Below are 15962 nucleotides of genomic sequence, written 5' to 3'. Positions count from 1 at the left end.
CTCCAAAGCAGACGTATTCGTCGTCAGCATACCTGTTGAAGATGTATAATCACCACAAGTGAGGACCGCACCAAGCACATCATAACCCCTTCACATCTGTGCCTGCCAAACCTGTAACATTCTGTGTCTGCCCACATCATCAATCAGAGACCAGTAGGCGCAGGGTTGTGGAATTATCACCATGCCTTACTACTTGCATTATTGTACACATTTGTTTTTAATGATCCTTCTTGTATATTCTATATAACATGTGTCTCAGCTACTAGCATCTTGTTGTGTGGATGATATGATGTAGACTGTATTATTGTGTCTGTGACCATCAGATATCTAAAAGTGTTAAAGGAATGTTTGCCATTTTCTTTTATTATTGTTATGCCAAGAAAATTTATTTGGTCTTCTGTTTCTTCATCAATTGTGAACTTTGTGTTCTGATATGCTTTGTTGATTACAGAATAGAGTTCATCTATATTTTTGTTTGGTTCATCTACCAGAAAAAGTCTCACATTCCACAGCAACCTCACTACAGAATCAATAACAGAAATGAAATGTGTGCTCAAACAGAATACTGAACAAAATTTCTTCCAGTCTGAGGATGAATATTATATGCAGAGAAATGGACTTCCTGTAGTATCCCAAAATCAAGATTTTAGCAGTAATTTAGGAAACTAGATATCCGAATAGGTAGACAATGATGAAAGATTCAAAATCACATTTTAGTACACATATTTGGATGACATTATTAGTCTGGTAGATGAGCCAAATGAAAATATAGACGAACTCCACTCCGAAATCAATAAATTACATCAGAACATAAAGTTCACGCTTGATAAAGAAACAGAAGAGCAAATAAATTTCCTTGGCATAACAATAATAAAAAAATTGCAAAAGTTTCTTTAACATTTTCAGAAATCCAATGGCCACAGACAAATAATACATTCCACATCAAATCATCCCAACAACCAGAAGCTAGCAGCACTAAGACACATGTTATATAGCATAAACAAGATTGCACTCAACAAGAGAAATCATGAAAAAGAAATAGTTAGGTATAGTGAGTACGACACAGCCTCAGTCAAAAAATCAGAACAAAATACGAAACAGACACAGTGCATGCAAAATGTCCAGATGGCAGGAAAACTCACAAGCTCCAAATCGACAGATACACACACATACACAGTGACAACACCACACAGAAAAGAAGCATATTGTCACTATGACTTACACAAATAAACTAACACGCAGACTGGCAAATATACTGTAGAAAAAGGCCCCCCGTACTGTATGTAAAACTGTGCAAACCCTCCAAACAAGCTTGAGCCACCCAACAAACAACAGAGACAAATTTGAACGATTATGAATATTCGCACTTGAATGTCAAAGTTGTGATGCAGTACACACAGGCATAAGATAAAGGAATTTGAAAACTCGATACAAAGAACACATAAAGTGTCAGAAGTATAAAAAATCATTTCACCTTTACAGAACACTTCAAAAATCACAATCACAATGCTACAAGCATGGAAAAATGTATGAAAATACGAGTAATCGGAATAAACAACTACAATATATGCTTTGTAACAATGTAGGAAAACTATCATATCCCGAAAGTCATTGCTGAGAACAGACAAGTGATAAACTACTAGACACACATCAATACACTCTAAATTTAATTACAAAAATGAGTAGATAAAAAATTCCATATGTACACAAAATACAAAATCATATTAAAAGAAAACACACACACACACACACACACACACACACACACACCCACACACACACCCACACACACCCACACAGACACACACGCATAAACACACACACAGACACACGCAGACACACACACGCAGACACACACACACACACACACACACACAGACACAGACACAGACACACACACACACACACACACACACACATACACACACACACACACACACACACACACACAATAGTTGGCAACAAAATTCGACAATTGGCAACATCATCCAAAACTTAACATCAAAACGAGTGTTCAGTCTCTAGTGCTGTGAAACGAAATTTCAAGTGGTAGTAAGCAGAAGAACAGTTGTAACACAGGAAAAAGAAAACACGTAGGTGGAATTTCAAATTATTACTACATCATACGAAAGAAGAGGTCTTAGAACAAAAATATCTACATATTTCAGGCCACTGCACATGTCTTAAAAATAGCAAAGACAAAGCACTTATGGCACAAAAATGGTGTTTTATACAGTTGTGATTAGACGGTCCCAAAGTGATGATTATCAATGTACAGGAATATGACAGGACTATAGAAGTTGAAGGTGCAAGGAAGGAAACTGTCAAGTGTAGAAACATTTCAAGTAAGTGAGTATTTAATTTCGGGCGGAAACTTTTATGCTACAAAATATGCAGCGTAATCTGTCAAATTTTGCGAGTTAGGATCCACGTGAAATATCTTCAAAGGCATCGACCGACATCAGTATCGCTCGAGCAGTCAAAACACGACTTAAGCGCAACTCAGAACAATATCCAATCACGTAGCGTTTCTGAATGAAAAGATTAGGCAACTCGTGAACGAAAACAATTGAAATGGAAAGGACGAAGAGTGTTATCGGCAGATTTCGAGTTGCAATAGACGATTGTTGTCTTTTGCCCGAGAGTCCGCGTGGTTTAATTGTGGCAGTTCACTGTAGCAATAGTTGAGCAGGAGCTGCGACAATTTTACGGAAATTTAGTCCAAACGGTGGTTTTTATTCGATGGCAGCAAGGTGTGATATTAAGTTAATATGTTTAGCTGTATGTGGTGTAGTCGACGACGGATCAGATCTCACAGGGTTCATTAATATTGTAATAAACTGTATTATGCCTATGAAAACTGAAGTGTTTGATTAAGTGAGGCATCGGGTGTTCTACTGAGTTCTTTTTTCCATTTGAAGCACAATACTTCGAAAATCGAACCTGCCGTGTCTTTCATATGCTGCGAATTTTGCCGCTACGTGTACGCACCGCCGCGACTCCAGCCAGACTGTGAACTATCGCTGGTCTTGTGCCGCTATTTATAAATGAGTTCGATTTTCAACGCCCGGTATGCCCTTTGATGCTCGTACGTTTTTTTTAGAGTCCGCAGTGATATTCTGTGGAACGTAAATTCTACCAACGCTGCACGGCTCTGCTGGAAGTGATGGCTCGCGATATCTTAATAAACTGAGTGCCGAAAACATGGCATCCAAAGTATCTCTCTCTCTCCACCTAAGACGAAAATCCTTCTTTGTGACGTTGAAGGCGGTGCAGGTCTCCGAACGCCGGGTGCTTATCGCATTCCACGTGGATGTGGCATGTCAAAGGGAAATATTAGGAACACAGCGAAATTCCGACTAAAACAAGCACCAGAATCCGCTATCGCCATGCAATGCCTCAAAAACAGTCATGAAATGAAATACGATGAGACCGGTATCGTGATGGGAACGCCAAATATTTGGGTCAATTAAGTAGTATGTCTAAATAAATATAATCGAAAACTTAATAGAGAGACTTTAAGGTTTCACTTTAAAAAGGTTTGGTGTTCGGCACCCAATTTATTAATATCTAGCTAGCCATCACATCTACCAAAGCAGAGAAACGATGATGGAATTCGCGTTTCACGTAATACAATTGCGGGCTCTATAAAACAAAAGAGCATCGTAGGGCGTAGTGGGCACCGGAAACCGAACTCAGATATAAGTAGTGGTGCAAGACCGACATCTCACAGTCTGACTGGAGTCCTGTCACAGAGTACACGTAACAGAAAAACTTGCAGCATCTCTAGAAGACGGCTGGGCTGGATGTCGAAATGGAAACGACTCGGCAGAACACTACATCAAGCAATCACGCTGAGAAAGCCAAGAGATCTGAGGTTTTTGATATTTTAGTGCCTTATCCACATTTTTGAAGTTTTATCACGAGGCAGGTGAGGACCGAGGCTGCTAAGACCGAGACTACTAAGACGTTGTAAAGAGCCAGTTGCAAACCAAATGGAGATGGCTAGTATTGTATATTTCCAGTAGCATGGTTACACATTTAAATTCATCTAAATGCAGTGTCCGAGTTGTGATCTTTTAACTTTGTTTCGTGGTTTAAATTCTAATACAGCTGCGTATAGACGGCATCCGAGGCCTCTGCAAACAATTATTTCGGCGACAGAGACGCAATTTCGTGCGTGTGTCACAAATGCCCGGAATACGTGAAACGTGGCCCGGACGAACTTTCGTGATGGCTCGTTGTGAATAAGAGGAGAAGAAGATTGGTACCTATAGTACAGTGTGAAAATACGGGTTTAGAAAGGAAGTTGCAAGATCAAGGATTAACGTCCTGTCGACGTAATGGTCATTTGAAACGGAACTGGAGCTCGGGTATGATAAATGTAAGATAACGTTGGATTTGTGAGTCTGCCTTCATGTAAACATTTTTGTTTGTTATCCCCAAACTTGTTTCAGCAATGACGTCTGTATTACAGGTATACTCCGCAAGCTACTGCACAGTGAATGGTGCACACTACATTGAACGAAATGTCAGTTTTATCATGCATCTACTGTTTTCAAAATTTGAGATTTGAATAAAGCAAGCTGTGTTTCCGCAAGAATGGTTCCCCTGAATCTGTGTTGCCATCATAAGCACTTTTATTTTTTTTAATTCTAATTCTTAAAGAATGGATCAAAAATGTGGAGGAGTGGGTGTAGACCACGGATTATCTAAGCATTTTACTATTTGCCTATGATCAAATAATACTGGCTGCAGATGGCCGTGATATAGAGAACATGATGAAGAAACTCTTAGAAACATACAATTAGGCCGGACTAACAATAAATTTTTTAAAACAAAATATCTGTTTACAGCAATTAAAATCATGGCATTGTCATAGATGGGAAAACTATTGAGACATGTCAAAAATATTAATATCTGGAAGCTATGATGTCAAAGTACACAAGAAATAAAGCACATGACGGCACAAGTCAAACAACCAATCAATAAGCTGAATTTTATCATTTGGTCAGATCAAATTAAGAAAAGGACAAGAAAAGGATATAAGAACGAAAAATTTAAAGCATTTGAGAAATGAGAAACCTAAATAGGAGAAGAATTGATGCCTTGCAAATGGCCTGTGTGAGAAGACACTGTACATTTTCAGTGCGAGAGAAGATCCCAAATAAAGAAAAGGAAGTGAATGAAAACAAGCACGTACAACATCGAAGCGGTGGAGAACGGCGTGTATAACGAGGCAGGCATGCGATGAGATTAGGGGATGAACGATGACCGAAAAGAGTAATGTGTTGTCAACAATCATTGTTTGCATCAAGGTGGATTCCCAAATGTCACATCTTTTTTTCCGCAGATACGTACTAATCACAGTAAGAGCTTAAGCATATAATGTAAATGGCGGTGAAGAAATTCAGCCGTGCCCAATTATAAACACCGTCTCTTTGAAACTTTCTTACAGATTAAAATCTAGTGCCGGACCGCGACTCGAACCAGGGACTTTTACCTTTCTCGTGCAAGTGTTCTATCGATTCACCTAACCAAGCACGCCTTCACAGTCTCACTTCTGAAGATAGGAGATGAAGTTCTGGTGGAAATGAAGCTATGAGGGCGAATCGTTTGTCGTGCCCGCGTAGTTCAGGCGGCAGATTGCTAGTCCGCGAAAGAAAAAGTCCCGGTTCGGCATTCAGTTCTAATCGTGCAGGAAGTTTCATATCAGCATTCGCCTTAAGCGGTTTAGGGAATGCACTGAAGACACAAAGCTTGTTGTCAGGAGGGGAATTTTTATCTCCGAATACGAGTCCGATGTTTTAATCACTGCATTTCCTCACTGGGTGTGGCACTAGAGGAAAATTAGCCTGTAAAGTAGAACAGAGTAATTTGAAGAAGGGCTGCTGTAGTACTGTGAAAAGTAGTATGTACTTGCTATACAAATGAAAAGTCAAAATAGAAAACGTCTTGAGTTCCAAATCTCACATTTGTCAGGACAGTAAAAAAAGTATATCTTTTTGTAAGTCATGTAATTATGTCCAAAAACTGTTACCTCGGCACAGAAAAAAACTGTTAAGAACGTTTAAAGTGCCATGCAACGAAACGAAATGGTTCCAAGTGGCAATAACAAGGTTTTTGTTCTACATGCCACTAATACAAAAGCACTGAGTTTTGTGGCAACAAAAGTACAGAAATACAACAAAAATATTTTAACTAGTAGAACTGTAGTCAATAAAAACCATTTTCATTTCTTTGAGATTTTTTCACGTGAGAATAAGAAAGTTAAATTTACGACAAAAATGTCGCAATACGATTCTGCTTCTTAAACGACTGCATCCTTGTGATAAGATTTTGCAAAGCTTTCTTTAGTTTCTTACTTTGTAAAGTATCCTATGTTCTTCCTCATGGTTAAAGCTACCTCCATACCATATGTCATAGAAATCGGTCGAGCGGTTCAGTTGTGAAAACGGACATAGTTACTCTCGTATTTATTAATACTGGTTTGGAAGTATGGATTAAATACAGTAAGGATTCTACACGCATTGCCTTCATTACATTAAATTATATTACGTAGAATATCTCAATCAGCAAAAAGATTTTAACAAAAATGACAACATTCAAAAGTCAAAGAGTAAATAGCTTTTTCAAACTATATACATTTTCTTCCTAATTTGCGTAATATTCTTCAAATCAACAAATATCGTGTAATACATACTGAAGTAGCCCATGTCCTTCCTCAAGGCTCAAGCTACTTCCGTACTAAGCTTCACCGAAAACGGTTCGGTGGTTTAGTCGTGGAAACGTAAAAGACACAGTTACTTTCGCGTTTATAATAGGCTATTAGCATATCTTCTACATATACTTTTATGTGGAAATGAATATATCCTCAAAATTTTAGCATTATCTCTTTGAATGTAGTCTGATGTAAAATTTCGTAAAACGCTGACTTTTAGGTAAACAATTTAATTAATGATGATTGAAACTCAGTATTCCTTATTTCTGCATCATGCTACTAACAGTACCGCATAATTATGACAATATTAAAATTTTGTGCGACACCGTTGCGTAACTCTTTGTCTACCACTCTCTCTGTTCCTTTTCCCTTTGAGGAGTGTTTTCTTTCTTCAAAGAACTGCGAAATAGCTGAGAGTTGTATCAGAAGTTGATGATCCCCTCTGTATTTCACGAGAAATGTACTTATTGGCAGTGGTTTTCCATTGGTGCAACATGTCGGGCCGTCATATTCCGCGTCATCACTGTAGTGTGTCCCAGAGCGTGGATGTGGTCATTTATGGCCGTCTCATTTTTGACGTGAAACACACGTTCCGTGTCTCTAAACCGCGCAGAAGCGCACTAGGTGTGACCTTGGAGTGTCTCTCCCGCTAACTTGTTACTGTTGCTAGGCAGCTATGGTGCTTGCTTCCCTACACGATTCTGCATAATGTCCGGAGCTACCTCTAAAAGTAGGACGATGCCAGCGTCAAGAGAAAAGGGAATGATGCAATCTTCTTGGGAGTGTCGGGGCCGAGCCGCGCGACGTTCATCAGGGCCGCCGTTACTGGGCCACGCTCGTCGCCCGACATCGTAAGACGCGGAGTGCGCTGGAGGCTATTTTCTGCTGGGGAAAAGTGAGCGATCTGTCCACTGGCGGGAAACGTCGCTGGGGAAATTCCCGGTCGCGGCTGGTGGAGTTGCGGTTCGATAAATGGCCGCTACGAGAGCAGCGGCGAACGGAGGGGGACAGGGGGAACTACGGCTATGCAAAGCGACCGCCCGCGTCTGGCTAGGGCGCCGGCGCTGGGATAACATTCTGGAGCCCGGGGACCCTCTCTGCGGGCCGAAACGAGGTCGCCCGCGCAAGGAAGCCGACGGGGCCGGCGTAATTTACTCGTGGAACCCTGGCGGTGTCGTGTGGGCGCCTTGGTGGTGTGAATACTGCATTGACAAGGCCGTTTAGTGGAGCATCATCTAACTAGACATGAGCGTGAGTGTGAAATCAAGCATCCTAGACATTTCTGGTAACAATATCAGTCAAAAGTGTGTGTGTGTGTGTGTGTGTGTGTGTGTGTGTGTGTGTGTGTAGGATGTGGAAGTCAGAGGGGAGGGTGAACTGAAGGCGTGGAGGAAGGGGGGAGCTAGAATGATAAGCGGAAAGAAATAAAAACAAAAAGCAAAGCACTGACCTCTATGTTTAACAGGTGGGATTCCTTACCTCTTCACTACAACCAGAAGTGACAGAAAAGATAAATACCGTAAAATGGGGTGAATAGAAACATTTTTTAACTTCAAAAGAAAAAAAAAAAAGATAATTTTAAAAGGAAATATGAGCATCAAAATTGTATGGGGTTATAGGACATATGTAAAACTTTAAACCTAAAATTAGGTTTGGGATTTAGCTCACGCTTTTATAACGTAAAAAAGAAATAAAAATCTGGTGGTTCTACTCATCGTGCAGTGAGCGGGAATAGTAACAGCAGTGTAAACATTATTATTTTTTTCTATTGGTCTTTGAGGCTAACGGGGACATATTAAGATTTGATTTGGATCTATGGAAATAAGAAACAAATTTATCTTGTTCAAAGAAGGTTTTATTCAATACAAAAACTAAAAATAATGCATATTTTTTGGTTTCTTAATCTGCTTCCAAATAAAAATTATTGTATTACTAATTACTTTATTTTAACATTAAACTGATGAACTTGCTTTGTTTGTCACTGACATATTGTTTGAAAGTGCCGTATTTGAATATGTTTCTCACTAAAATATGACTCCTCATCTGTTGAATTAAGTGGTCTCGTTTTCTTCTTTAAAAATCGTCATAATCTTTGCCTTCTCTATATCAAATTTTGCTTACTTTTTACACTTAATTTGATCACAGCATAATCTAGGTTGAGATCAGTGCCAGGTGGTTTTTCATGTAAGTCAGATTCTTTGTTGTCTTCCGAAGAAACCCTGAAGATTTCTGTTTCCACTCACCACACAAATTCCGGCAACACAACCCTACATTTTCAGCTAGCTGAAATACAAGTCAGATTGAAGTGTGCTCCGAAACTGAACATTTTGTTAATGCAAAGGGGCCGTAAATTTGATTACCGTTTACTGAAATTAAAACCACACAATTTAGATAGATACTTACAAATACAGTTTGAAATAAGCAAATTCAGCATCACATTCGACGTTTGTGACAGAGTGAAGGAAACGTCAACTGTCAGATTTATCAACTTTGCAATTCATATTATCCATGTTAGATTGGTTCAGTACCAATCTATACAAACAAACCTTTGAATGATGTTCTTATTTTCTTCCGAAACGACAGCTTTTTCGGAAATTTCGTTCCTATTCACCCCATTGTTTTCTATTCATCGAAAATTACGGTCACAGTACAGACAGAATTAAAAATATAACTAATAAGAGATCCAAGAACGTAAAGGTAAAAAAAAAAAAAAAATGATCTCTCGGATGATGAAATATTCAATTGCTTCTATCCGCTTCAGGAGGACACCTCATGAAATTGCTTACGCTGTTCGTCTATTACTGTAATTATTCTCGTGGAAAACGTTTCTTAGATGGCTTAGTTCTTACGGCACGTTTTCGACGTCTAAGATGGCTTCCACTCGATGAAGAAAGATCCCTAGAAGAGTGCAATTCCGGGTGAGGCGGTGATGGCCAAATTTCAGTTGATATCCACACCACCCAGGAGGAGAGTGGAAACCTTCTTTTATGTTATTCAGCTGCCGAGCGACAGGTAAAATTAGTCGGCTCCTGAGGTATACGAGTCCCCACTTAAAATATGACACCTCATGAGATCTACAAAAGAGCAGGCCTCAGAAGTCCTGGTGTTTACAAAATACCGTTTGAGTGTCAACAGTGGTACGTCTGTCAGACTGTGTTAACGATAAAACTTTACCAGATTGAACATGACACACATCTGCGAGTACGCCATCCGGAACATTCGGCCGTAGCCGAACATGGATTGGCAAAATGGACATAGGATTGTAATCAAAAACAGCTCAGTCATAATGAATCCTGGGATATCCTGAGATAGCGCAATTAAGAAGGTATGGACACAGAAATATCTGATATGATCGACAAAGGCGGTGGTTAGCAGTTGAACACAGAGCGTAATCCGGCCATCGCTACAGTAGGCGCGACGGAAGTGGGACGGGAACAAAGACTTAAACGTCGTTGACTGAGAATCTGCGTTGTTGCAGCCTGTGCCACGACCGTATAAAAACAAGGGCTGCATTCACACTGCATCAGATACCACTTGACAATGACAAGGAGAACTCAATCGAAAGTCGTAGATGCACACCTTGGTCAAAAAAAACTGAACCACAAAAAATTTCAAGCACTTTATGACAGACTACCCAACTTACGTCATCCAGACAGGCAACCCAACTTCCGTCATCTACATGTGGGGCAGAGAAGTAAGTTCGGTTGCCTACTTCAAGGTGCATGAAATGTGTTAAAAAAAACAAATGACGCACAGTGAGGGTATTAGTACAGATATCGATGTAAAATGTAAAATTGTAAACTCTGGTGGACGACGGATCAACGTGTGACGCTGCAGCGCAGTTTCACAGCGTAACTAGCAAGGATAGTAAACAGAAGACATGTCGATACCAGGGCATAAAGTCTTTATGAATTCCATTCCGTGTACTCTGAAGTAACTATGACTCACAGACAGGCACGTGAACAATATACGCAAACGCCAACATATGCGAGAGGACGTATAGATAGGTGAAAGAAGCCAGTTGGTGTAATTGGCGAATAGCTCGACGTTTGAGTAGAACCGAAGTCACCATTAGACAAAGTTGGCAGGAATGGGTGAACCACGGCCAAACACAGCGTCAGGAAGGAAGTGGTCGACCTAGAGAGACGACAGAACGAGAGGAACGAGCAATCCACTCAGAGCCCCGGAGTCACTGATCCGACGTGCAGCTGGTACTTGGAAAGACCACAAGGACCATTAACAGGCGGCGCACAGGGGCCTGAGCTCACGCCGTCCCTAGCGCCGACTATCACTGATCTCTGTACATCAACAAGTCCGTTTGCAGTGCTGTCGGGCACATTCCGTCTGGAATCTCTTTGACTGGACTAGAACTGACTTCAGTGATAAGTTCAGCTTCGAACTGAGCCCAGATGAGAAGCGAAGACGTCTCTGGAGGCGCCCCAGAGAAAGGTGATGGTTCAAATGGCTCTAAGCACTATGGGACTTAACATCTGAGGTCATCAGTTCCCTAGACTTGGAACTACTTAAACCTAACCAACCTAAGGACAACACACATCCATGCGCGAGGCAGGATTCGAACCTGCATCCATAGCAAATGGTTCAAATGGCTCTGAGCACTATGGGACTTAACTGCTGTGGTCATCAGTCCCCTAGAACTTAGAACTACTTAAACCTAACTAACCTAAGGACATCACACACATCCATCCCCGAGGCAGGATTCGAATCTGCATCCGTAGCAAGACAACGGTGGGATACCAACCTGACTGTCGCCCACCATACGGCCCAATAGCTAGGAGTCATGGCCTGAGGTGCCATTTCATTTCATAGCAGGACACCTTCTATTGTTACCAGCGACACCCTTATAGCACAGCAGTACGTCGACGATATTCTGCACCCCCCTCTCTGTGCCCTTCACAGCAAGCCATCTTGGGCTTACATTTCAGCAAGGTAACGCCCACCCGCTCACGACAAGAGTTCCTGCTGCTTGTTTCTGTGATTGCAAAACCCTACCTTGGCCTGCAAGGTCGCTGGATCACTCCCCAACTGAGAATGTTTGGAGTATTTCGAGCGGGGTTCTCCAACTAGCTCGGACGTTTGACGATCTAAAGCACTAATTGGACGATATCGGCGACGGTTTACGAGCTGCCATCTAATACTATTAGCCTATGACTATTTGTGAGATGGTTATCATTATTGCTAGGAATGCATATTGATCATCAATCAGCTGTTACACTGAACATCGTATGATAGATTAGGTCTTGATCAGTTTAATTATGAGAGAGTTTTCAATCGATAACTTGCGGTTGTTCAATAGCAGCGAGTTGTTTGTTTGCATCGCCATTCAGCTTCTCAAACTAAGCAGGGTGAAGGGACACGTAGCGACGATGAGTGTTGTACGGTGGTATGCAAAAATTAAAGATGAAAGTGACTTTTGCATAATGTGTCACTGCCGAGTAACAGAGCTGTATGATACTTGGACCAAACATAAAAAGCACTGCTGCAGTACTGCACAAATGGTAAATGAAATATATACGCCGTGAGACGCACAAAAATGACACATATTCAAAAATAATAATTAATCTGAAGTCACCGCGATAGTCCCTTGGATATTACAAAAGTTGAGACACCGTTTTTAATACAGTATGTGACTATCCATGTAACCCGTGGTCTAGGGGTTGCCGGCACAGCAGCTCAGCGTGTTCTGTCAGACGGTAACCTACCCTCTGCAATAACAAAACTGAGTGAACGGATCAACGTAGAACATGAACGGGTGTCCTCGGACGTCCGCCCCGAACGAATTCAACGAGCAATATAGAACAAAATGAGATCAGCAACAAAAAAAGGGGTAGCGTCTTTGATTCATAACCAAAACGTCCTCAGTCCCTGGTTCGAAACCCGCCACCTCTCAAATTCTGATTAATAATCAGCATTGGCAGCCGAAGACTTCCGGCGTAAGAAGTCATCTTCATTCTGTCAGCGGCCTTGTCAAAAGAGGGCGGAGGAGCGGGCAGAGGTGCAGGGCACTCTATTGTCTCTGAGGTGGGAATCTGTCCCTAAAGGCGGAAGAATCAGCAATGATCAACGGCATGAGGATGCAGAAGGCAATGGAAACCACTGAATTAAAGACACATGACGTGTATCGACAGGACATGAGCATGTAATTGAAAAAGTGCTATGCTGATCTCTGCATTGGCATAAGAATCCGGATTAGTCATCCATTCGGATCTCCGGGAGAGGACCGCCAAGGAGAAGCTGTCCACGAGAAAAAGCTTGAATAATCAACGAAAGGATAACGTTCTACGAGTCGGGGCGTGGAATGTCAGAAGCTTGAATGTGGTATGGAAGAAAGAAAATCTGAAAAGGGAAATGCAAAAGCTCAATCTACATATAGTAGGCGTCAGTGTAGTGAAATGGAAGGAAGACAAGGATTTCTGGCCCGATGATTATAGGGTAATATCAACAGCAGCAGAAAGTGGTAAAATGGAGTAGGATTCGTTATGAATAGGAAGGTAGGGCAGAGAGTGTGTTACTTTGAACATGCCGACGTCACAAGCTGAAGATGAAGAGATAGTGTAAGTATATGAGTTTATTGAAAGGGTAATACGTTATGCAAAGGGAGATGAAAATCTAATAGTCATGGGGGACTGGAATGCGGTTGTTAGAGGAAGGAGTAGAAGAAAAGGTTGCAGGAGAATATGGGCTTGGGACGAAGAATGCGAGACGAGAAAGACTAATTGAGTCCTGCGATAAATTTCAGCTACTAATAGTTTGTTCAAGAATCACAAGAGGAGAAGATATACTTGGGAAAGGCAAGGTGATACGGGACGATTTCAGTTAGATTACATCATGGTCAGAAAGAGATTCCGAAATCAGATTCTGGATTGTAAGGCGTACCCAGGAGCAGATATAAGACTCAGATCACAATGTATTAGTGATGAAGAGTAGGCTGAAGTTTAAGAAATTAGTCAGTAAGAATCAATACTTAAAGAAGTGGGATACGGAGATACTAAGGAATAATGTGATATGCTTGAAGTTCTCTAAGGATGTAGATACAGCAATAAAGAATAGTCCACTAGGCAATACAGTTGAAGAGGAATGAACATCTCTAAAATATGGCAATCACAGACGCTGGAAAGAAAAACATAAGTACAAAGAAGGTAACTGTAAAGAAACCACGGGTAACAGAAGAAATACTTCAGCTGATCAATGAAAGAAGGCAGTATGAAAATGTTCAGGGAAATTCAGGAATACGTAAATACGAGTCGCTGAGGAATAAAATAAATAGGAGGTTCAGAGAAGCTAAGACGAAATGGCAGATTGAAAAATGGGAAGAAGTCGAAAAAGAAATGATAGTCGAAAGGACTGACTCAGCTTATAGTAAAGTCAAAACAGCCTTCGGTAACATTCAAAGCAATGGCGGTAACATTAATAGTACAACCGGAATCCCAGTGTTAAAAGCAGAGGAGAGAGCGGATAGGTGGAAAGAGTACATTGAAGGCCTCTGTGAGGGGGAAGATTTGTATGATGTGATAGAAGAATAGACAGGAGTCTATTTAGAAGAGATAGGGGATCCAGTTTTAGAATCAGAATTTGAGAGAGCTTTGGATTACTTAAGATCAATTGAAGCCACAGAGACGGACCATTTTCTGCTTCCGCCGATCCGCGTATTAATATGTAACGCAGCCAATGAGATTGCTGCTTACGTAGAACCTTTTCTCCTCACGGATCACACTGGCGCAGTGATACACGAACAAGCGCGGTATTAAAACGAGTGTACAGACCTCCGATTACCAGTCTGCATTAGTCTGTACTAGTCTACAGTCAAGTTTCAGTCTGCGCCTAATAATATTACCATATTTCTGTACATAGCCATGAAGATAAATGTATACACCCTTTTGTCAAGTATCAGAGATATATATGAGAATAAGATTAACGTACCAGTACCAAAGGAACTTCAGATTGTCAATTGTAAATAGCATCCAGAACCAAGTTAAGTAATTTTTATGCTTGTTATTATTTTTAATAAATGTGTATGAAAATTAATCAAGTTCTGTTTAAAGTTGGTTACCGTCAATCTGACATCTAAGCGTGCAAGTGGCATTTCTATCGTCTGACCTAACGGCAGAAGATAAACACGCCACGATAAGACCACGAGATATATTGCTGACACTCACCTACTTCGTTAGAGCGACAAGTCAAATAATCTGATGGTGTGTGTACTGAAGGTCTTACAAGTACGCACACCACATTCAGATTATGTTTTTTTTATTTATTTATTTTTAGGCCTTTACGAGTCGAAACAAGGCCCCAGGAGTAGACAACATTCAATTAGAACTACTGACGGCCTTGGGAGAGTCAGTCCTAACAAAACTGTACCCTCTGGTGAGCAAAATGTATGAGACAGGCGAAATACCCTCAGACTTCAAGAAGAATATAATAATTCCAATCGCAAAGAAAGCAGGTGTTGACAAATGTGAAAATTACCCAACTATCAGTTTAATAAGTCACGGCTGCAAAACACTAACGCGAATTCTTTACAGACGAATGGAAAAACTGGTAGAAGCCGATCTCGGAGAAGATCAGTTTGGATTCCGTAGAAATATGGGAACACGTGAGGCAGTACTGACCCTACGACTTATCTTATAAGCTAGACCCAGAAAAGGCAAACCTACGTTTCTAGCGTTTGTAGACTTAGAGAAAGCTTTTGACAATGTTGACTGGAATACTCTCTTTCAAATTCTGAAGGTGGCAGGGGTAAAATACAGGGAGCGAAAGGCTATTTACAATTTGTACAGAAACCAGATGGCAGTTGGCAGTTATAAGAGTCGAGGGACATGAGAGGGAAGCAGTGGTTGGGAAGGGAGTGAGACAGAGTTGTAGCCTCTCCCCGATGTTATTGAATGTGTATATTGAGCAAACAGTAAAGGAAACAAAAGAAAAATTCGGAGTAGGTATTAAAATCCATGGAGAAGAAATAAAAACTTTAAGGTTCGCCGATGACATTGTAATTCTGTCAGAGACAGCAAAGAACTTGGAAGAGCAGTTAAACGGAATGGACAGTGTCTTGAAGGGAGGATATAAGACGAACATTAACAAAAGCAAAACGAGGATAATGGAATATAGTCAAATTAAGTCGGGTGATGCTGAGGGAATTAGATTGGGAAATGAGACACTTAAAGTAGTAAAGGAGTTTTGCTATTTGAGGAGCAAAATAACTGACGATGGTCGAAGTAGAGACGAT

General features: G+C 40.9%; 1 protein-coding gene across 1 annotated transcript in view; it reads right to left on the bottom strand.

Annotated features, from left to right (window-relative positions):
• The window catches only part of LOC124795828 (G-protein coupled receptor 52-like), a 357443-nt gene that overhangs the window by 340816 nt on the left and 665 nt on the right, over positions 1–15962 (bottom strand). The window lies entirely within an intron of this gene.

The sequence above is a fragment of the Schistocerca piceifrons genome, chromosome 4 (assembly GCF_021461385.2).
Source record: "Schistocerca piceifrons isolate TAMUIC-IGC-003096 chromosome 4, iqSchPice1.1, whole genome shotgun sequence".
Classification (NCBI taxonomy): Eukaryota; Metazoa; Arthropoda; class Insecta; order Orthoptera; family Acrididae; genus Schistocerca; species Schistocerca piceifrons.
This window is presented reverse-complemented; position numbering and strand designations above follow the sequence as displayed.